We start from the raw sequence: 25120 nt of genomic DNA on the forward strand, positions 1-25120 counted from the left end.
CTTTTGGTTTTTATTAGACACTCAACCTTCTCCTCTTTGGGCCTAGAAGAACTATCTGAGCCCTGTTCAGCTAATGACTACTAGGCAATAGATAGATGAAAAGAAAAGAATACAGAGAGATTCAGCACCTAGAAGCCACACAACCAGCCTTTGAATGCAGTCAGTCTTCCCAGAGAATTTAAGGTTTGTAAGCACTGGACTATATGGTTAATGGTAACTGCAGGCAAGGTAAGTTCTCATCTAAATGAGAACTAAAAAGTTCTCATTTAAAAAGATGCATCGTTTTAAATCTTCAATAAGATATGCTGACAATGCAGAAAATGTTATGTATCAGGACTATCTTTTCTAATTTCCTAGAAGCCAAAATCTCTGAATTAAATTTAGATTTCATAGTTTTTCCTAGTCATTAGTGATAAATATTGTCAGTATTATGGATCGAAACATACTCTAAGAGTAGAAGAGTGAGCATTCCCTCATGGGCAGTGAGGTGGGAGTGGGTAGGTGAGCACCCTTATAGAAGCAAGGGGAGGGAATACAGAAAAGGGTTTTCTGGAGGGGAAACCAGGAAAGGGGATAACATTTGAAATGTAAATAAATAAAATAGCCAATAAAATTTTAAGAAAAAATGTTATAATGTAAAATTCCACCTCAGATATGCATACTCTGGAACTTGACAGGTTCTAAAAAGAAAATAATCACAAAATGTGAATTTATCTATAAAAAAAAAAGGATATTCACCTGTGGCAATTGTGGAGAAGAGAAATGAAATAATTGAAAGGAACAGCAAAGGAGAAGGAAATAATTTTCCACCTGCAAAATGTATAGTAAACAGGAATTAAAAGGAACATATGCATATATTTATAATTAAATGCTCCTTACTTTCTTATTTTCTAAGTAGTTTTTTAATGAGCATATACAGTATAACAACTTTCCAAAAGAATTATACATATGTGCAAGATAATTTTAAGACTCTGGAATTATATGTAACAAATACCATCTTCATGCTATATCATTGTGAATGTATGACTTTCAAACTTGCTCCACTCCCACCACAGCCTTAAAACCAATATCAATTTGTCCAGTGTTATTCCACTTTAAAATTATTTCCTTTAAAACAATACTGGTTTCCTTAATAAAAAAATTATGCTAAATTTTCCTCCACTGAATCCAATAACAAGTGTTTATATTTTTATGTTTATTGAGATATGCTTACTCCTAAAATTTACTACTAGTTCTGCAGAAATTAAATATCTATCTACTGTAACTCTAAAGCCATGAAGTTCTCTTCCATTCAACTTTTCATGACATAATTTTCATAATTTTTTTGCTTTGTGGCTCAATTAAAATTTGATATAGGAGAGGAGACTTTTCCTTCATAGCATAAAATATGAAGCAAATGCATAAAAATGAAAAAAACTACCTGTTTTATTATTTCCTAGATACATATTCCTAAAAGGAGCTACTTATTTTTTCTAAGCTCAAATGAGTTTTTCTGTACTTTGAAATGCAGATAAATGACTATAATGCATTTAATAATACCATATTAAATATAGTGACAAAACGATCTATTGGAAAGGAATTCAGTAGATTTTAAAATTGTGTAGATATTGATCAGAAGAAATAGGAGGCTGTTTCTTTGTTTCTCTTTGTCACAAACCCATGTGAGACTTTGAACAAGCAACTAGATCTTAATGCTTACACTGTTCAGCATCCTTCCAGCAGGGGGGAGGGGGCATGTTGTAAATATTGGCAAGGACATTCTTGGTTAATTCTGGTTCTAGTGGCCTGTTTGTGATTTGTGAGAGCCTCTTGAAGAGCCTTGGAAAATGATACAGAAATTTTTCTCATAGAAATTGGCAGGAGACATAAGACTGATTTTAGTGCTGATGTGCAGATGGGATAAATGGCTCTGAAGAAAGACTCTGTCCCAGCATCCTCTGAATCACTTCCTCTGCAATAGAGCAAAGATGGAGAGTACAGAGACTCTGTAGTGACTGTGTACCTAGAAACCCACCCTGGGTTGATCTCCAAGGAGCTTATGGTAAGAACCATGCCTGGAGGCTCAGGTGCTTTTGTCTTCCCAAAATACCCTAGCTCTCTCTTACCTTATTAACATGGGAGAGCCCAATGGTGAACTGAATACCTGCTGCACTCTAAATGTATTTAAGGTAGAAGAAAAACATGTGCATGATGAGAACAGTGGGCCAAACGGGACTTCTGACCCAAGAGCATGTTACTGACAGAAAATAAGATCTGAGGGTAAAAATGCACTTTTCTCATAGTATAAGACAGAAATGTTCACATACAAATTAAAACAAAGAATACCAGTGAGGAAAGTTATCTAGTTGCCAATGAGAAAGCCAAAAGGTTCTCATTTCCTCTTTCTCATTTCCTCCCTGCTTCCTTCTCTTCCTTCTCACAATATAACCAGCACACAGATACATATACAATAGGTATATGTGTTTATTTATACATATACACAAGTCTGTATTAAGTATGGTATGTGATATGCAAACAGATTTCGATATCGACCCATGTAATAGATATAATTTAATCTCAATTTTCTTAGTCAGGAAGCAAAAATTAATGCAGGTTAAGTTTTCAAGGTCACAAATCTAATTAATGAAAACACTTGGGCCTTTGGGCCTTGACAGTCGGATTGAGAGGATAGGAAAAGTTCTTTTCTTTTTTCTTTTTCCATTTTTTCCTTCAGCTTAGAACATCCGGCCCAGGATGAGTAAGCAGACACCAAGGTACTTTTTTAAATTCCTAAAGATATAACTTGGATGCTTCTAAGTATCAGCCAGCTTTTCCTTTATAGTCTTGTTTTCTATCCTGGCCACTGGCAAAGTAGCATTATTATCCTATGAGTCATCACGCTAATAAAGATATCTAATTTGAAGGTAACCCCTTTTTTACTATCTAGCATGGTTAGCCCTCCCCTTTCCTTCACAACCTTTTCAGCTCCTTACAGAACCTACTGTCTAAAGGCAAAATGTCACTGAAGCCGGTTGCATGAAGTGAAGAGATTATTGTACTAAGATCCTAAAATATTGCAAAGCCATGACTTTGGAAGGGTCCTCGCAGAGCTGCTAGAGAGGACTGATACCCCAGGCTGTCATGGTAAAAATGTATAAAAGAACATAACTATTTTCTAGAGACTGTAAAGAGTTCATCTACCTAAAGCTACTAGGTGGTGGTCAGGGAATGAAAGAGGGGAGGTATGGTCATATACATTGACATTATTTTTCTGTTCTGTCAAGTTCTCAAAATAGTCTTTATCTTGATTTGTGAATTAATTTATTTTTCTGCATTTTAGCTATTTCTTTTTATATCTATATCTTCAAGTTTTAGAATTATTTATTAAAAAGATGACACACATGTCAAAGCTCAGAGCTTTGCACAGACGATATGTTTATAAGTCTGCTTGCTGAAAGGATACACTTCACATGAATGTAAGGTTAGTAAGGAGTTTTGAATAATTTTGTGTCTAGAGCGTTCTTTCCTATGGGTAGTCATTGCTCTATGTGACTTTTCTCACTCTAAAATAATTCCACAAAATGAGACTAGTTCTCATTCATACTGGTCCCAAGTATAAACATGTGAGCCAAGCCTTAACTGTTATGATAGCTATTTCCCAAGCAAGACAAAAGCCAGCCCGATCAAAGCTTTACAAACAGGACAAAAGCCAAACCGAAGAGTTGTTCTTTTTTATTCTGAATTTATGCACTGCAAAACCTAAATAACTTTGAAGTGTAATGGGTTCTTCTGAGGAGTAATGGACAAAGGGAGAGAAAGGAAAAGGAAGAAGGGAAGGAGAAGGAGAGAGGGAAAGGGGGAGGAAGACAGAGACAGAGATAGATAGATAGATAGATAGATAGATAGATAGATAGATAGATACTGAGAGACAGAGAAAGACAGAGAACATGCCTTGGAAAAATCTGCAAAAACTTGAATTTGACTATATGTAAAAAGCACCATTTTCTTCCCAGTTTTAAGTCAATAAATTGCTGATGTTTAATTTCTGCTGGTCTTTCCCTAGTGATAGAGTACTGACCAAGCATATAGATCATGCTATTTCCTACAATCCTTTCCCATAATTTACATTCTGCTATTCTTTTCAGAGGGAAGTAGGATGGGTCTTTATTGGCTTGTGACAGCTTAGCATAAAGGTACTATCAAGTGAAAGTTGAGTGACCTGTGTTTGGAAAAATCTATATTAATAAGATTTTTCTAGGCCTTAAATCTCTTTTCCTAGTAATGGGAGGGTCTATACTCAGTGGAATGGATACTGACAGTGTCCTTAGAAGATAGAGTCTTTATTATCTGCCAGTTTCTCTCAGTGTCATCTTGATTAAACTCTCATCAAAGTTTTTACATCATACTGTATTGCTAACAAATTAATAATATCTATTTTACAAGTGGTTTTAGAATTTAGAAAATTATGTATGAATATGATTGTCAGACATAAAATGACTTCTTCTAGATATCTATTTGTGACATTTATAGACAAAGAGTAATATATATATATATATATGTGTGTGTGTGTGTGTGTGTGTGTGTGTGTATACACATATAATACTAGACAATATGTACATGCCAGGAAGACAAAAGAGCAAAATTGAAGCATTACTTTAATTAGTGTGTTTGTGGAAGGAATGGCTAAGGAAGTCATCTTGACAGAGACCTAACTGAAATGAAGCAATAAGCCACAGGATCATCTTGGGATGAACATTCTAGCCAGAGAACAATGCCATTGAAAGGTTTGAGGACCACAGAAGTAGTCATAGGGTTTATAGCAGGAAAAACATGGGAGAAAGTGGTGAGGACAGCCACATTTGTTTGATAGTGTAACTGCAGATTTCCCCACTGCTTGTTACACAAAACTCTAAGCTTATAGGCTATAAGGGCAGATCCATATTCATGCTCTCAGTGCCTGGCATATTACTAACAAATAATAGAGGCTAAAATGTTCAGTCAGCAATTATAATGAATTATGCATGTGTGACTGAATTACTGAGATCTCAGCAAATGCTTTTCAGATTTGCATCTGAATAATATATTTGAGTTAGGCCAGATGTGACATGTTTAAATACTACAGGAGCTACATTGTAGGAATGGTGTGCAAGTTGGGATCTTTTGGTTTGTACTGTGCTTTCTCTCTGTGCGGGAGGTCAAATCCAGAACTTCATTGGTAGCCATGCATATGATCACGGAGCTACACATAGTCCTCATCTGGAGTTTGTTTGTTGTTGCTTTGTTTTGTTTTGTTTTGTTTTGTTTTGCTTTGCTTTGCTTTGCTTTGCTTTGCTTTGCTTTGCTTTGCTTTGCTTTGATGGTGGTGGGTTGTTTTTTTTTTTTTTTTTTTTTTTTCTTTTTCACTCTTTTGTTCCCTTTAGTCAAAAAAGATAACTTCTATGAAGGGTTGTGGGATGGTAAAAATAATGCTATTATATTTATTTTTGTACAAGGCATAGGATTAGTTAATGCAATAAATGTGCTACAAAATTATTTCTTGACTTGTTTTCTGAGTTTTAAATTCTAATGCTTCACCCCAGTTATCTCAATTAGCATTCCTTTGCTCTTGTATATTTTCTTTACATTCCTGTTTTATGACTAGGGCCGAAATATTTATAGTGATTTATATTTTACTGCTTTAGAACGTCCTGTCAAATTTTGAAGCAGAAATTCATGAGATTTTTATATTTAGTAAAAATCCGTTTCAAACAGAATTAAAGGTGTTTGGGGAAATAAAAGATTTATCCTTCATGAATGCTTCTAAAATGTACTACAAAGTAAATTCAAACCAAACAAAAGAAAAATATTGAAACCACAGTCATGAAAACATATTTACTGTCAGGACTGTGAATAAATGAAATGTGGAAACTGTAACACTGAATGAACATCAATGATAAAATTATCATTGATAAAAAATAAGCAAATGAAAAAATGCAAGATATAAAGTATGATGTTTATTTCCTAATGTTACATTAGCTACTTAAACAATATGCTTAAAGCTAATGAGTTATTCATGAACTGAGGCAAATGAGTATTAATCTATTTTAAAACTTCTGTGATAAGAAATAAGATAGCACCAATTAAATCAGCAAGTGAGGTATATATGTGCATATGAACATGGACAATGATGGTCCCTGTGGCCCCATGAATAAGACATCTGCCTTCAGAAAAATGTGCATGTATCAGCACTGGTCATTATAAAGATTCAGTAGATAAAGTTTGAAAATTAGAAGATCTACTTTCAATGTCCATGGTTCTTACTACAAAGCCATGTAGATATCTGTAGTCTGTACTGCAGCCTGGAGCCATGTGAATGCCTGTGAGCCATAGGGGTCCTTTGGGGCATTACAGATATGAATAGCCTATGTTGCCACCTGAGGTCATGGTGTTGTCTGTGGTCTGGCTGATGCCAAGGGTCTGGATCTATGGACCAACTGCAGCTAGGGACTGTGTTCATTGTCTGTGCTTCAGTCTATGATCCACGTTCCCACTGACTTTAAAAAGCCAAAAAGCTACTTTGACATTGCTATTGAAGACCACAAATATACAACTGAGACAGAGGAACATAGAGGGCTTCTATGACAACCTCTACCTCACCCCAACTCCCAGTACCCCCAAAAGTAGCAGCCTAAAAAGGAAGGCATTGAAGAGAACTCTTAAAACGTGTGACAGGGCTATACAAGTTGGTGCCATACAACTGATGGCTTCTGGAGGGCATGTGGTAGAGGAAAGTCTCAGTTGTATTTAAGGAGCAGGCCACAGAGAGTCTGAGCATGTTCCAGTGAGTGTATAGATAACACAAATTGAACATTTTTTTATTTGAATTTTAACTTTTTTGGGGGGAGAGGAGCCCACAAAGGTGAAGTGTGTACATGGAAGGACTGGAGAATGAGTATGATTGGAGTGCATGATACAAAATTCCCAAAGAAACAATAAATATGTTGGATTTTTTAAAAAGATCTGATTTCAGTGTGTAAAATTATGATTAAAATCTAATAAAATAAAACACTATTTTTGAAACAGGTTCTCACAATCCTAGACTGTCCTCAAACTTGCTGTGCAGCTGAGGATGCCCTTAAATTTCTGATCTTCCTGCCTCTATGCCAACATGCCTGGCATGTATGGTGCAAGCTTTATGTCCCAGGATTTGATCATGTTGGGCAGCTACATCCTCAACTCCAAAAACACAGTCCTTATAGTTCCTCAGAACCTAGAGCAAACAAAACAAAACAAAACAAAACAACACAACACACAACAGGGAAGCTTTAAGAAAAAATAAAAGCTACATTATAAAATACAAGAACAGAAAAACAGACATACAAATAATAGCAATGGGTTTCCTTATATTAGCTATTTAAAAAAAAAAGAGTTTGGATATCAAATGCCCAATCCCAACTCTGCGGCATATGTACCTGGAAGAAATGCAGTGGTTAAGGGTGGGAAAAAAAAACCCACCGATTAGTGGATATTAGCCCAAATGCTAGGAATGAACAAAATATAATTCACAGACCACATGAAGCTCAAGAAGAAGGAAGATTAAAGTGTGGATGCTTCAGTCCTTCTTAAAAGGGGGAACAAAATACTCATGGGAGGAAATATGGGGGCAAATTGTGGAGCAGGGACTGAAGGAAAGGCCATCCAGAGACTTCCCCACCTGGGGATCCATCCCATATACAGTTGCCAAAATTACACATTATTATGGATGCCAAGAAGTGCTTGCTGACAGGAGTCTGATATAGTTGTTTCCTGAGATGCTCTGCTAGAGCCTGACAAATACAGAGGAGGATGCTCACAACCAGCCATTGGACTGAGCATGGGGTCCCCAGTGGGGTCTCTAATGGAGGAGTTAGAGGAAGGACTGAAGGATATGGTGAGGTTTTCCATGGTTCTAGCTGCATATGTAGCAGAAGATGGCCTTGTCAGGCATCAATGGGAGGAGAGGCCCTTGGTCCTGTGAAGGCTTCTTGACCAAGTGTAGGAAAATTCCAGGACAAGGATGCAGGAATAGGTGGGTGGGGGAGCACCCTCATAGAAACAGGGGAAGGGGGAAATGGATAGGTGGTTTTCAGAGGGGAAACCAGCACAGGGGATAACATTTGAAATATAAATAAAGAAAATATCCAATAAAGGAAAAGAAAAAATGTAAAAGTCATACTAGCTAAGGCTAAATAATACACAATAGAGGTTATAGTCATGCTAGACAATATTAAAATCAAATAAAAAATCAGTAAAGACATCAAGGGACTTTAAAAATAACCAAGCTTTTATTTTACATTATTTGACAGGGGTCAGTGAGGTATATCAGTAGGTACTAGAACTTGTTGCCAAATCTGACGACTCACATTTCATAACAGGGTCCGACATAGTAGAAGAAGAAAACCAAGCCCTGAAAGTTGTTGGCTGACTTCTGTAAGTTTCTGTGGATGAGCACACTGTAAGTGAACAGATGCCAAAAACTTTCTAAATCTAACAATTACATATTCTTTTGAACTAAATTATAAGGCAAAATAATATATGTAGACATTTAAAAACAGACTGAAATGTTAGGTGTATGTGCTTTAAATTACTAATCTGAGGGTATATTAATTCAGATACAATTTTACATATTCCAAAGTCTAAAGTGATATCACTATAAAATACATATAGTTTACATATAACTATATAATGTCTAATTAAAAAGTAAAATTTTCAAATATCAAGATTATGAAATATAAGTATATATTGAGTCAATCAAATTTTTTATAAATTGCAGAATTGAGAAAAAGATGAAGAGAATATTCTCTAACTAAAATGTGTGAAATAAAACAGTAAAGCAAGTTCCTTCTGATCTGGGCCCTAGCACTGAGCAGATCCCAGGTGGCAGCTCTGCCCCCAATCTCACAGAACCCAGAGGAAGCAGGCCTCACAGGAGCTCTAACCCGGGCAGTCTTTTAGGTAAGGAGAAAGCAATGCCAGTCCCAAACAGGGAGTAACTGGAACCCACTAGGACTCAGGAAGTCACTCCTGGCCTGGAGCACTGGTTCCTTCCTGTCTGTGCCTGAGCACTGAGCAGATATTGGGCTCCAGCTCTAACCCCAGTAGTAACAACCACCCCACACAGTTCTGATACAACCAAGATAATAGGAAAGACAGGCTCCAGTCAGAGACAGAGCTGGTAGCACTAAAGAGATCCAGATGAGGAAAGGCAAGCGCAAGAATATAAGCATCAGCAACCCAGGGTACTTGGCATCATTAGAACCTAGTTCTCCCACACAATAAAGTCTGGAATTCCCCATATAACTAGGAAAGCAAGATTCAGATTTAAAATCACTTCTAATGATGATTCTAGAGAACATTAAGAAGGACATAAATAACACTCTCAAAGAATTTGAGGAGAACACAGGTAAACAGGTAGAAGTCCTTAAACAGGAAACACAAAAATCCCTTAAAGAATTACAAGAGAACACAACCAAACAGGTGAAGGAATTGAACAAAACCACCCAGGACATAAAAATGGAAGTAAAAATAATAAAGAAATCACAAACGGAGACTACCCTAAAGATAGAAAACCTAGGAAAGAAATCAGGAGTCATAGACGCAAGCATCACCAACAGAATACAAGAGATAGAAGAATCTCAGGTGTAGAAAATACCACAGAAAATATTGACACAACTGTCAAAGAAAACACAATGTACAAAAAGTTCTTATCACAAAACATCTAGGAAATCCAGGACACAATGAGAAGACCAAACCTAAGGATAATAGGTATAGATGAGAGTGAAAACTCCCAACCTAAAGGGCCAATAAATATCTTCAACAAAATTGCAGAAGAAAACTTCCCTAATCTAAAGAACAAGATGCCCATAAACATGCAAGAAGCCTATAGAACTCCAAAAAGACAAAACCATAAAAAATAATACCTCCGGTCACATAATAATTAAAACACAAAGTGCACAAAACAAAGAAAGAATATTAAATGCTGTAAGGGAAAAGGGCTTATTGATATGAAAGTGAGATTAATATTGTTACTCTCATAGGCATTGTGCCTGTATAAAACATTTAGGAATACAAGGCTTAGACCCAGTCCTTCTTTAACTTTTCTAACTGATTTGAAATTGTTAGCCTGTGAGTTAAGGGCCTATAGCAAATTCATGGCTCTGAGTTTATGGTTAAGGTGTTTTCTATATTTTATCTAGAAATAGCTGAGAGGGATGAACAAACAACAGTCCAGATTGCCTTACATGGATAGTTGGTTTTCAAAATGTCAGAAGTCCACAGAATTGATGTTACAAACATTTCTGTATTAATATTCATTTTGATTAGAGACCTGTCTGCTCCTGACAGCTTCCTATCTTGGATTCTAAGAAAAAATTGAGCATCTTTGGATATACTCCAGTTGTGGTGAGACAGCCACAAGAATTGCCTCTTTTCATCTACAGACAAATTACTGTCCAGAAAAGGAAACACTTGTGGAATAGGTGACTGATTATATCTGCCAATACAGAGTAATCAGCCCTTAATAATTCTGCATCACCAGGTCTGTCAGATAATCCTGGGCCAGAAGGCTGAAGATCAGATGCTCCAACATTTTGTAGTATAGGGACTGTCCAATGTTCAGAGGTCTCTATAAATTGGCTAAGTTTTAGAAGCTATGCTTTATGCTTTCCATAATTTTAGTTAACTCAGTCATTCTGGATTTCTGATGGGGTTGAAGACTTATAGCCTCGTAGCCAATCCTGGCTATTTACTTTGAGAGAAAAAAAATTGAGAGGATGGTTTTCAGCTGACACTCATTCTAAGGCAAAAAAAAAAAAAAAAAAAAAAAAAAAAAAAAAAAAAAAAAAAAAAAAAAAAAGCCAGGATCAGAACTAAGTCTTTTAGTTAGTAGAGATGACAGAGGTTCTGGTTAGTCAACAAAATGATGGACTGGGTTTAGGTCTATCTTGTACCTTACTGACACAAATTGGTATAGTTATGCTCTAATTGTATTTTGAGAGAAAAGTTTTATTTTAACAGGAAGGGTGATATGTAGGAAGAGCTAAGGTGGGAGGAGTAAGGAGAGGAAGAGGAGGAGTAAGGAGAGGAGGAGGAGAAGGAGAGAAGGAACTAGGTGATGAGAAAAATGGGGGGAGGGAGGGCTGGGGGAAACATGAAGGCAGATGTTTCTGTGTCTCTGCCAGTCAAAGATAGCTGATATATCTAGGTTGGGTATTGGGTTACACTTCTGATTGTGTGGACATCTTGGTATTGAGCATTACCAAACTTATAAAGCCTTTCGTTAACATTAAAAAAATTGTATAAAAGCAAAAAGGAGAAGGGTGGATGGGATAGGGGTTTTCTAGGGAGGGGAAAGTGATGGCATCTGAAATGTAAATAAAATATGCAATAAAAAAGTATTTGCTTGTTAAAAATAACATTAAAGCAAAGGAGAAAGGGAGTTCAAAAGGAAAAACTAGAAGTCAACAACATGGAATATACAACAAAAATGGACCTTAGAGAAATTCTAAGATTCTTTCTTTGTTGTACAATTATAAGAGAAAATATTTCAAAAGTGAATCTGAAAGGCAATTTTAGAAAAAATCGTAACTAAGTGCCAGTTTTTTATTTATACTGTAAAGATAAAATAGTCAAGAAAAATTCAGTGTTATACATGTACATTAATAAACAAGAATGAAAGAAATAAATGAACCATTAGAAAAACTGATTAAATCATTAGTTTTCAAAGGGTAATTATTTCCAAAGATGTGGCAAAGGTAGTTCATAAAATGTAACACCCTCTTCTGAAAACACATTCTAAGAAAATTGTAAGAAGACTCAGAGCCAGAATTCTAATTAATGGGGGAAACAATGGGACCATTCTCACGAAGTAAAAGACATTAAAATAATGTTTTCTTAATATTAGTGTTTAACATACTGTGCAGCAATTAACTAATGCAACAGGAAAAGAAAACTCATAAAAGAGAGTAGGTAGTACTTAAAAGTTGGAAGTAAAACCATTATTATCTGTAAATATACAAATGATTTTATAAATCCAAATCATAGATGATAAACCATTACAAGTTAGCATAGTAGCCATGAATGAATGATTTTCCCATAGAGAAAAAAATCTCATAGTTGGCCAACAACTGAAAATATTCCTATCTACAAAGACAGCAGTAAGCTTAGTTCTAAAGGAATTCCAAGGAAACACATTTAACATCATCATGAATAAAATTTGGACATGATGATCACAGACTCAGAAACAGGAAAAAAATAAATGGAAATATTTTCCTGTGGTCTTAGAAAAAAACAATACTACCTACTTGTTTTAAACAATAGACAATATATTTTTACCTTTAAAAAAACAAACCTTTTGAAAGCTGTTCATGCTCCAGTCCATAGGCCCACAGTCATGAGTACATGGGCAATACAGCCTGGACTCTAGTCAGACAGAAATCTGAAAGCAGGTGTGAGGGATGAGGAGTAGACCTTGGAGGAGTTAGAAGGATTAGTGTAGAGTATCTAAAAAGTCTCAAAAAATTTATTAAAATAGTATGTTTAAAAAGAAAAGCAAAACCAATATTAATGTTTTAAAATGAATATTTTGTAGAATATAAACAAAACTATAAACCAGTAAATAAGTCATAATATATTAAGATGTAAAGCTCTAATTGAAACGTCTGAAGCACTGGACAAGGGAGTCCTTGCTGGAACTTGACCTAGCAGGAAAACACACTACTTGGGGACACAAACAATCTGAATGTCATTTAAATGGATCCCTGGGGCATGGAATTTAAGAAGCCAGGTCTTTGGATCTGTTGTGGCCTTAAAGTAACTTCACATTTAATAACTATGAACTCATGATGCCAATGATTATTAAAGGATTAAATCACCCTCTTTGCATAGTTATTTATTCTGTAGTTTCAAGTCTCATACAGTGTAGTAAAAGATAAAATTTATGGTGCAGGCTTATGTTACCCATTTTATAATGAATATTTTTCTATGTCTGTACAAAACTAGAAAAGTCAATTACACATTTGCTCAATCTCCCTTGTGGGTGTAACCATGAGCTACAATTAGGGGAAGTGCAGTGGAGGCTTTCATAAATAGACACTTCTCTCCCAGCTACAATGGAGGTGAAAAACTACCATCATTGTATTTCTCCTACTTTATGGCTTTCAATAGAATTAGAATTTCTAGATATAATCTGTGCACCTTAAACATGCAAATAAATAGAACTGAAGAAAAACGTTGAGAGAGAAAGGAGACAGGGGAGAGGTTCTTATGTCACTGCTACCAAGACTAAGTAACTGGGCCCATAGCAGGCTTTCCACAATATTTTTATGCTTTTGGGTGTGTGGAGGAGGTATCTATTTGGATAAGCATTAGCAAGACATACAGTTATTTAGAGTAAAATGTATTTCTAACTTTAAACATAATGTTTAAAAGAGTAAAAGGTAGTCTGATATAGTGTGTATTTTTATGGGGCTTACCATAATGGCAGATATTAAAATGAAGTGTTAAAGATTTGAAGTTCAAATATAAATCCTTATTCAGGACTAGTCTCATTATTTTTATTCATTTGCTTTTAATTAATATAAACTGCACAAGTTAGTCTAAAATGCGGACTGCTATGTGTACATATATATGTTTTTATACACACAAAAGAGGGGGGACAGACAGCACTGTGGAGCATCAAATGCAAAAGAGAAGTAATTATACAATGGGTTTTGTGCATATGCATGTAAAAGCGTGAATAAGATGGTTTTTATTCAACTCTGAAGGATGCAATTCACCAGTGATTCAGAGGAACCTAGAGGAGTCACCAATGGATGGTAAAAAAAGGTTGCTCATCACCCTCATGTCATATTCCTTATTGAAAAGGTGTGAGTGAGGGGTTGAAGCTGGACATTCTTTATATATAACCTGTGAGTTCAACCAAAAGTTGCAGCCACAGTTGCTATGACATGGATAAGTGAATCTGCCCTAAGAGTGCCCAAGAACAATTATTCACATAGGTAGATGAAAATATCTTCACCTTCCTTTATTATTTCCATTAGTTTCCTGTCTTCAGCTAGGAGGAAAGGACCACCAGGAGCACTGCAACGGCTAGGTAGGCACTATATTCATCATTGAACAACTAGTTGAGACTGACATCATGTTTACAGATGTGATTCTAGACCAAGATAAACCTCCATTGCAAAGGCTAACAGCTGTTCCATTTCCCAGACACCCAATGCCTAAAAGACAGGTTGACCTTTTTAAGTTTAGTTCATCAACATCCATGGGCACCTCCCCAGGGAGGGGAAATAGTAGGGGAAGAAAGTATTCTGCATACAAGTTCAATGGAAGAAGACAGATTCACCTGCAAGTATGCTGTCTTTATATTTCTAGTACGAAATGAACCTAGGCAGATATATATATATCATGATTATATCCATTCAGTTGTTAAAACAAATGTATACCATTGAGGTCATATATTGGGGAAATTTTTTGAAAATTAGTAAATACTGTAGCAGTGCTATGAATCTTAACAGGAAGCAAACATAGAGGGGTGCCCTTGCCTAGAAAATTTCAGAGGTTCTTCTTTCTTACAAACTTGCACTAACTCCTCGCCATTAAGGAGCAGTTCCCTTTCTATAAGTTGTTGTAAATATTCAAGAATATTTCCAATCTTTCAAAGTAAAAATTTATAGTAATATTGCAGGCATTCTCATTGCACTTCTTTAGTAAAGTAGCTCAAAAATAATTACTGAAAACAATACTCAAAGAGTGAAGCACCCCATTTACCAGTGGCCAAGAGTCCTTAGAACTCATGAGAAGATCTCAGAAATTTAAGAGAAGTTCTACTTTCCATTCCTGTATTAAGATAAAGTCTTACCTAAAAATGTTCCTTGCTCCACCTGACTTTTCAAAAACTCTGAGGTTCAAAGGATAATAAAAGGAATTTCAGAACTGTACTCCCCCCCCATACCCTGCCCAAGGCAATTATAGTAGATCGCATCTGTAATCCAAACATCATAGACACTAATGTAAAAAGATTGCTATGAGTTTGAAGCAACCCTGGTGATACAGTGTGACAGGAACCTGTCTGAGCTATGGTATAAGACTCTCAATTGTTGAAAGAAAGAAAAAAGAAACAAAGAAAAAAGAAACAAAGAAAGAAACAAAGACAGAAACAAGGAAAGAAACAAACAAAGAAAGAAAACAGAAATGTCAGGCTACATCTTTACATGAATTCATTTCTTTCTTTCTGTTTTAATTTTTGAGATTACAATATAATTACATTTATCTCTCTCCTTTGTTTCCTCCAAGCCTTCTCTTATACTCCTCTCTGCTCTCCTTCAAATACATGTCTCCATTTTCACTACTTGTTATTACAGGCATAAAACATATTCATATAATTCTAAACATAACCTTTTCAGTCATATAATGTTTCTTGTATCTTTGTTTCCAGGGCTTACTGTCTGGCACTGGATAACAGCTCTCTAATTGGAATGAAGACCTACGCAACAAGAGGTAGATCATGCCTGATACTGGAAACCTAGCTAACCACAATGTGCTAGTGAGTCAGGGAAAAATCTTAAAACCTCACCTCTAGTTAGATGCCTCATCTGATTCTTCCTACTAACTTGTTACTGAGTTACTGCAATAAATATAAGAGCTTGTGAGTTAGTACAGTAGTACAGTCTGACAGGGATGAAGATCTATATCTCCAAGCAGAACAAAAGCTAGATCTTACAGTGTTGGAATTTAGATGCAAGCTTTCTAGAAACATTCATATTGTAAGGAAAAGAGTCATAACTATCAAGGGGTTCTGGTATTACTGGGAAAGCCAAGTATAGCTTCCTAAGTATTGACTAACAGAAAGATTTCCTAAGAAAAATGAATTAGTAAGTTCCCAAGAGTTGTGGTTATAACATTTATAAAGCATGTACTTAGTATTTCCATCCTGGATATCTGATTGAACCAATTTCTAGACAGTTCAGCAGTTCCTTGTAAGTCATACTGGGTGGGGGAAATAGGAAGGAAAATAGTTTACATATAAATATTTTACATAACATATATATGATATATATATATATCATATATATCATATATATATTAATGTAGAGAGAGAGTGTCTAGGACTCTGTTTTTAAATCTGTTTTTTATGTTGCCTTTTCTTGAGATTAGCAGCAGCTAGAATTCAATATTTCAGTTTATTACTGCAAAATTCTAGAGTAGGTATCTGGCTACAGCTGTAAGTACTATCTCTAGATAGTATCCTTAAAGCAAACTCTGCTTTACAAAGCCTTTGGTCGTAGTTATAGTTTTCCAATATGCAGAATTATAGAATGTAAAAGCAGAGCTTAATTTGCTTCTTAACATAAGCCACCACAGGTTCAATAAAGTGAAAAACAGGTTCCCATGATGGTGAATGCTGTGAAGATTTTGGCATCAGGTATGACCTGGTGGATGCAATGTGACCAGAAATTGAATTTTAGCTTCAAGGTAGTTATGAGAAATTGATTCTATTTTTGAGAGAAGGGACACTTTTAGAGTATTATATTACACCCCCAAATCACAGCAGTATTCTGTGCCAGAAAAACAAAGAAAGGGGAGGAGATTGTTTTTTAGACAAGTTACTACGCTATTAGCCACACAATCTGAAAATATCAGCTGATCACCTTCAGGACAGTGGAAGAAATGGATCAAAGGTAAGGCTATGAGCTATCATACTGTGTCTGTTTCTCTTAGACTACAATTAGAAAGTCTATGTGAACTAAACTTAGGCACACAAATGATGTTTAAGAGTCAGCTGAAGTTATCCGAGAGGCAGATTATTAGATGCAATTGATTGTGAAAGAGCTGTATTAGGGGGAGGGATTAAGACATGGTACAGAAGGCCTTCAGGTAATGTTAGGTTTGATACCTGTATAAAGACAAAATGAAGGGAAGAAGGTGGGTAGAAAGAACCTACCACAGCAGCACAGAAAGAAAATTTCACTGATCTAACATCCAGCTTTTCAGGAGTCTAGATATCCAGGAGCTACCTCTAGGGAGAGACACCTGAGAGTCAATACAGTGGAATATACAGGGGAGCTGCAGCTACAGCCATAAAGCATTACATTCCCCACACTGAGAGATTGTAGCAACTCATTTTCATAGCCGCCATGATGCTGAAACCTAAAAGTCAAGACACAGTTAGAAAAAATGTAAACAAGTAAATCCCAACTAATAAACAGAAATTAACTCTGGTTCATGTACTCCAAAGCACAACATCATAGGAGGCTATTTTGTAAGGCTTCTGGAGCTCTGGATAAAAAACTAAATCTGAATACATCTACTCAGGATGTTACTGCTTCTACCATTGCACCTACATACTTTGGCATCACCTCAGCCCTGACATGATCATGATAGCCACCACCACACAGACACTGACTGAATAAATTCTAAATCACTATTGTTCCTTCACTTCAACTAACTTAGAGGTAAAGTCCAGGAAGGGATATCTAATTGTTTAAATATTAGCCACGGGTCCTACACATCTGGTAGGGATGCCTAATTTAACAAATGAAAATATGAAATGTACAAAATAATTAGATAAACAATAAAAAATATTTTTGATAGTTTATGTGTTCCTTTTGATATCCAAAAATAAAATTTATTCAGAAACAATAGCATGTCGGTATACAGATACAAGCAAATGTACAGCTGTATCTGTTGTCTCTTGGGCTGTGGGGTTGTCCAGGACACAGGCAATGTTTCATGGGTAGAGAGTGAGTGCTTTGGCCAGAAATTCTGACAAGACAACATTTCAATGAACACCACATGCACACTACTTCAGATGCCCCAGAAGAACCATGATTTTGAAGCACTTTACTATGGTGCTAAGAAAAAAAAAAAAGGTGCACCCCATAGACCCTGGAACCCCTGTGTTTGTAAGTGTGCTTTTCAGGTGGCTCTCCCATCTGGACAGGAGCCTCTCTGAAATAAGGGCCAAGCAAAGAGGAGGCATTTTAGCCTTTGAAAAACACTCTCCCAGATAACCAGAACCATGTGTCCCAAGTCCATATAGCTTTGTTTGCAGCAGGGTGTCAGATGCTGTCTGGCCTGTTTGGCATTCCCCATGCAACCAGTACCAGGTGGAAGGATGACAGCTCCCCACTCCCAGCCCCTCTCCAGGGCTTTTCAGGCTTCACGGTCAACCAAGGGCACTCAGATCACTTTGTCTTTGTCTCTTACACATACAGCCATCAATGTTGCCAAATATAAATGAGGGAAGTGAAGTCTTCATGGTGTTGTTCCTTCATAATGGTTCTTCTCTTAGGAAATATTCAAAGGCCTCTTTGCAAGGTCCTTTGGGATGTAACATGAGGGAAAAACATATTTATGCTAAAAGTCTCATTGTGTTTTTATAAGGATGTGTAAGATTAGTCTATTTCTAACTTATAACTTCTTATCCCCAACACACATCCAGATGATGTGAATCATGTTATAAATCAGTTGTTAGATTATCTTTCACTCAGAAACATTTATGAACGTTAATCATTAAGCCACACAGAGTTTTCTTCTTGTACACAGCACAGAAATTTTATATATAGTTCAGTCTGAGTAAACCAGTGGCATTTGAATTCCCCAGGAGAAAGTCTCCATGAGATTAAAATCATGTTGAAGAGAGTGTAGATTATTTTCCTATTTCTTCTAGACATTTTTCTTAGAGATGTTTGTAATAGGCCAGGCCCCAGACTAGAGCATATACATATACATATACATATACATATACATATACATATACATATACATATACATATACATATACATATACATATACAAGTGCCAAGAGGTTCCTGTAGATCTTACAGTCCTATACAGGAAAAATATACCTAAAGATCCTACATATGGGATTGTGCAGATTATGATAAAATTTATCATGGTCCTTGCTGAGAGAATGAATGAATAATGAACACCATGAAAGCCTTGCTAGGAAGCATCTGATAAGGCCTAGAAGGCCAAGATGTTTAGGTCAAATTCAGCATTATGAATAAGGCCATATAACAGGAAGAAGGAGTGAGATGCAACCCACTATATACCAGACAATGCTATGAATTTATAAGTTTTATTTGAGCATCTTGGGTTTTTGTTTTTGTCCTAGCAACCTGACAACATCTATCCTCTCATCTTCATACTTTTTTCCTCTCCTTGCAACCAGGGATTCAGTGCAGCCCTCAACAGATAAGGAGCATAAAGAGTATTTTACTCTCATTTCTTGCCATTTACCAGAGCCTTTATTTATTCTATTGGCTTTTATGAGCCTCAAAATTCCAAATATGTCTCTGTCAGGACCTTGCATGGTTTATTTGTCTCAGAAGCGCTTCCTTCTCTCAAATGCTAAGATGGCCTTACCTGGTTACAATTACTACAGTGGTTTGTGTCATTCTAGTGACCCCTTTTTGTCTCTCTCCATATCATTCACAATTATGTGACAACGCAGTTAATACCCGGTTGTTATCTCTTCCCCCACTGAAATGAAAACTCAAAATAGGTGGAAGGATATGAACTTTACTTGGGTCTTTTCATAAAAAAAAAAAAGATTTTTAAAATAGTAAAAATAAGTATTGAAATTATATTCTAATTAAATAATTCCCCCCTTCTCTTTCCTCCTTCCAAGTCCTCCCATGTATAACCATTGCACTTTCTTAAATTGGTAGCTTCTGTTTCTTTAACTGTTGTTACATATCCTTCATCAAAGAAACTTCTTTTCATAAGAGATGGGGACTGTTACTAAAACTATAATGGTCAAAATGCATAGCCCAAGAGATCACGTGGCACTCAGTCCCAACTGGCACATTTATGTCACAACTCCTGTTCCTTTGGCTCAGGGAGAATTTTGGAAGAGGAGGCAGAAATATTGTTAGAGTCAGGAGAATAAGAACTTTGCTGAGAGATTATATCTTCTAGAAATGTTCAAGAAGCTACACCCATGAAATCTCAACAACATGCCTACCTGAATAAGATCTGAGCAGAAAGGATGCAAATAGACATTATAGGGAAAGTTGGAGAGGCCTCAACTTTAGACAAAGAATACAGATAACTAAGAAATACTGAGAGTGGGAGAAATAGTCTTCCCCATGGAACAGGGCCCCCTCCCCAATTTTATTTTTTATTTAATTTATTTTAATTTTTCTTTATAGCTAAATAGTATTCCATTTTGTATATGTACCACATTTTTACTCTCTTTTATTAATTGAAGTATGTTTAGGTTTTTCCATTTTCTAGCTACTGTAAATAGAGAGACAATGAACATGGTATACTTTGGGCGGGCATCTCCAAGCCCAAAGACTCTTCTAGACATGACAGGGAAACATCACATATAAAATAAAATAAAAAAAAATATGGTCGCTCAAATTCCGTAATGAAAACACCAGTGGCCATGGCACTGAAATAGAAACTTCTGGGTTCTTTGGAAAGTCAGTTGTGTCAGATAGTATTTTTCTGGAATAAACACATGAAGGAGTATTTATTTTCCTGAAGCAGACACGGGTGGAAGGATGTTTTGCTAAAGCAAGCATGTGAAAGGACACATGCTGAAGGATTCTTCACTAAGGACATGCATGTACTCGTTCACTTTACATTGTGTTGTTGAGCTTGAGTTGTCATGACTCCATATAGAGAAATGCACCAAAAAAATCTTTGAGGTTTCTGCATCTTCTTGTTGCTTCCGTGAACTCGGGCTGATTGACAGAGTGATGCTAGCTGATATAAGACTCACATGGAGTTTTGCTAAGACCAACTCACATGGTGAAGAGAGACACATGGTGAGGCAAGACCGTGGAGGACATGTGATGCTTGAAGAGAGTATAAATATGACCCAGTGGATAGGGATGGAGGCTTCCTTACATAGCTAGCTTTGCAATACATCTTGGTCTCTTATCTTTGCTGACCTTCACTTTGTTGAGAGAGGCACAGCAAAGAATCTCTCTGGTGTCCCTGGTCCCTCCTGCTGACTAGTGTCAATTCACCTGAAGCCTCACTGTTCCTGCTAAGTCATGCCACTGCTGCTGCTATCCAGACACTGCTGAACTGGACTGTGGGTATACTCATGAAGTGTTTGTGAGTGGATCAAGATGCTGCTGCTGACCTATAAACCGAACTGCTGGTTTCCTAACAATGCAAATGGGATTTGCTCCAAAGAACAATTTCTAAATAGGCCCACTTCCCCCTGTATCCTAATAACTTCTCTTTTCCATTATGTCTGTTCAATTGTGGGCTAGAAGTGAGGTTAAAGTGTTTAAGAATCATTATTAAAATTCTAAAGTTACAAGATCCCCTGATGAGAGGAAGAGTTACAGGTAACGGATAGATTCTGAGAAAGGGAGAGTCACTTTTCTCTAGAGATGAGTTCTGTGACAGATTATCCAATCCCTAGTGGTCAGTCCTGAACACATGTACATATGAACAACAGTAAATGGAATCAGTAGATTACATCAATTTTTTATCCATGAAGAAAGCAATGGCAAATGCTAAGATATCTAGAAAAGAGTAAATCCCAGACAACTTCCACACCTAGGCTTAGGTTTAGAGGGAGAAGAAAATACAGTTCTTGGTATCACTAAATTCTGAACCTCAGGAAAGAGGCTCATATACAGCAGCTCTGCTCATGGGAGAGATGACCAACTCTTGTGGGTAACAGAGCAGATCTATAGTCCTAACACTTAGGAACTTGAGAAAAAAAAAATGATGGCAAGTTCAAGGCCAGTAAGACCTTACCAGGGAGTTTCCCTGGCTATAACCTTGAGCAGAGAGGAAGCTTCCATACCTAAACCTCTCACCACCCCCACCCTCTCTTCTCCTGCATTGCCTCTCATTGGCCAAACCTAATTGAAATGCAGTGGGGGAAAACAGTGCAGGTATTGTCTGTCTCCCAGGCACAGAGCAGGACAGAGAAAAAGCAATAAATAAATAAATAAATAAATAAATAAATAAATAAATAAAATACCAAGACATAAGGAATTCATTTGTTCTGGTTACCTTATTTTCAAACTGTATAGATTGTCACTCACCACACTTTGCTCAGTAAATATGACCATGTATAAAAGATGCTTTGTGAAAGAAATGAACACAGGATTTAACATTCAAACAACCAAAAGCCATGCAAGTGTGTGATTTCTAGCCAGGCAGCAGGAAGCAGCCTAGAATGGTAAGGCAGAACTGAAAGCAGCTTCTAAAGAGATTGCCTTTCTATTTGATTAGTGTTAAACACTTCTATAAACTCTAAAGGTCATATGAATTGGAAGACGCAGATCATATCCACAAATGACAGGGAATACCCATTGAATTCAATATAACCTGACCATCTACTCATTTAAAGGTCTGAGCTGGTGGCCAGTTAAGAGGAAGCAGAAGCTGGAGTTAAGTGCCTCATGCTGCCTTGCCTCTTAGCTTTGAACAACCGAGGTGCAAGAAACGGAAAACTGCTTAGATGGACCAAATAACCAAAGCAAGTCTGTATTATAAGAAAAAGAAGTGCAGAGAAGACACCATAATTTCTCTCTCCATCTAGCCAGAGCTAAACTGCAGACAGCTGGAAAAATGTTCAAACTCCTGCTATGTGCCAGGCACAAGGCTAGACTCTAAGGTGAATGTGACAGCTAAATGTTTCTGCCCAGCTATTTATTCTATGGTCACACCTGAGTGATCTCTTTCTTGCTACCATGGTTTCTCTCACCAATTTGAGGGATGATTTTTTTTTTATAGAAAGTAACCTAGCATCTCTTTTCTCACTCCACCATTCTTTATTTTTTGATGTTTTCTTTAATTGTTTTTGGTGATGGTAGAGATGCTGTTTTGTGTGTGTGTGTGTGTGTGTGTGTGTGTGTGTGTGTTGTATGTATGTTGTTGTTGTTGCAGTGCTAGTAACTGAACACAAGATCTTGCATATGCTTTGCAAACTCTGTACAACCGAGTTACATCTCAGGCCCAGAGCTTGCTTATGATTCCCACCTGGCTACAAACCCGTCAACTGCCTCAGCTTCCCACTTGATGAGATTACCGATGGATGCCACCATGATCAACTTTGAATCTGGATTCTAAGGTCCAAACAGAAAGAATCCAAAGAGATGGATGGTTCTCTTGTCCAGGTAAGCTAGTAAGCAAGCCAGTCAACCTCTTGACCCCTGTCCATTCAGCAATGATCATCAAGGCATACTCTATGAGGACTGCAGAGTCTGCTTCCCCAGGAAGAATGGAGGGAAAAGACATCATCAGTATAAAATATCTCTTCCCCATATCTGTCCATTCAAACTTCACATGCTATTCCTTTGCTTACTCCTTAGAAAATATGCAAGAGTGGGCTGTGGAAGAGGAAATGCAAAAGTACAGAGGTGATTATAGCATCTGATTTTGTTTTTTAATTTAATATGCTATGGCAAGTTAGAAGATCAATCATTCCTGTTTGTTTGTGTAATAGTCAATTATAACTTATCAGTGACCCATCAACACAGACTTTACCCAGGACATCACCACAGACAGTGATTAGTGTTATATGTAGCAAAGGAAAAAAAGGGGGGAGAGATTTGTCCAGGTAATTTAGTTCTAACTAAATGAGCAAGTATAATGAAGCCAGGCAGAGCCAACAAAAATACCTAAAATTAGTTCATACTAATTAAAATATATTATAATGAAAACACAATATAACACCTCTAAAATAAATGGCTTTTAGAAAACTGCACACTGAGCCAAACATAAAACATATTAGAATGTGAGTACTTTGGATTATCAAATCATAATCAATGCCAATAATGTGTAGTGTTCAAGAATTTAAAAATTAACTTTTATCTAATTTATTTATATTTTGCATTTGAACAACTTGTTAGAGATACAAATCTAAGAGATCAGAATTATATACAATTGTATAATTTTAATAAATCACTGTTTAGGTGCTACTACATCAAAATGCCATAAATGGAAAATTTTAAAATAGCAATACTGTCAGTTTGCAGAGGATCATCCCATTGTCTTAGCAGCAGCTGGGTTGTTGGGTGATCTCCCCCTTGGCCAACAACTCAATCAAATGCAACCCTGTGTGGCCACTGGGAGTCTTGCCTGACTACAAGAGATAGCCAGTTCAGACTCCTTATCCCCCACTACTAGGAGTCCTTACTAGGATCAACTTCATAGATTCCAGGAAGTTTTCACTATACTTGGTTTCCACGTCACCTCCCCAAGAACCCCAAATTCTAGCTATCTCTCAGCACAATCTCCCCTCCATCCCATCTACCCACCCCTACTTTCTAGTCTCTTTTGCATAAGAAGTACAAAGCCACAAATCTTTTCACCTATAATTTTCCTTTCCTGCAAGATGGGACTGGGCGATGGGGACACAGCACAGCACTTGTGAGAGTAGCCAACCAATGTCTGATTTAACCTGAGTTCCACTCTAGGAGACGGATCCCATTCTGACACTGCTTGGATGGCCAGGACTGGTTAGCACAGAGACCAAGGGTAGAGCCAAACAGAACTTGTCAAAGACACAGCAAGACACAATCAAACAATGAACCCATTCTTAATGAATATTCTGCTACATTTGCCATACTCACTCACAGACTGGTGCTTTGTCCAGTCATTATCAGAGTGGCTTCCCCCTGTAGCAGATGGGAGTAGATACAGAGACCCATAGCCAAACATTATAGAGAGAGAGGGGACGAAGACAGGGAGCAAGAGAGAGGGGGGGGGGAAAGGGAGAGAGAGGAGGAAGAGAGAGAGAGAGGGAGGGAGGGTTTAAATTGGAGGACTCCATTGGTCCTTCTCCATCAGAGTTTGGAGAATTCTATGGGAGAGGAGTGGCAGATATAGGGGTTGAAGGGCACTAGTAAAACATGGCCCACTGATTCTATTAAGCAGGGTGCATATGAGTTCACAAAGGTTGAAATGGCAAGCATTGGACTTGCCAGGTTCTACACTAGGTCCTCTGTGTATATTTTGTGGCTCTTACCTTGTTTTTTTTGTTTGATGGTTTTTTTTTGTCAGATTCTTAACTGTAGAAATGGGTATGTCTGACTCTTTTGCCTGCTCTTGGACCACTTTTTCTCACTTTGGGTTGTTTTGTTCAGTCTTAATTTTAGAGATTTTACCTTGTCTTACTATACTTTGTTTTGTCATG

Source organism: Arvicanthis niloticus, chromosome 2, assembly GCF_011762505.2.
Source record: "Arvicanthis niloticus isolate mArvNil1 chromosome 2, mArvNil1.pat.X, whole genome shotgun sequence".
Classification (NCBI taxonomy): Eukaryota; Metazoa; Chordata; class Mammalia; order Rodentia; family Muridae; genus Arvicanthis; species Arvicanthis niloticus.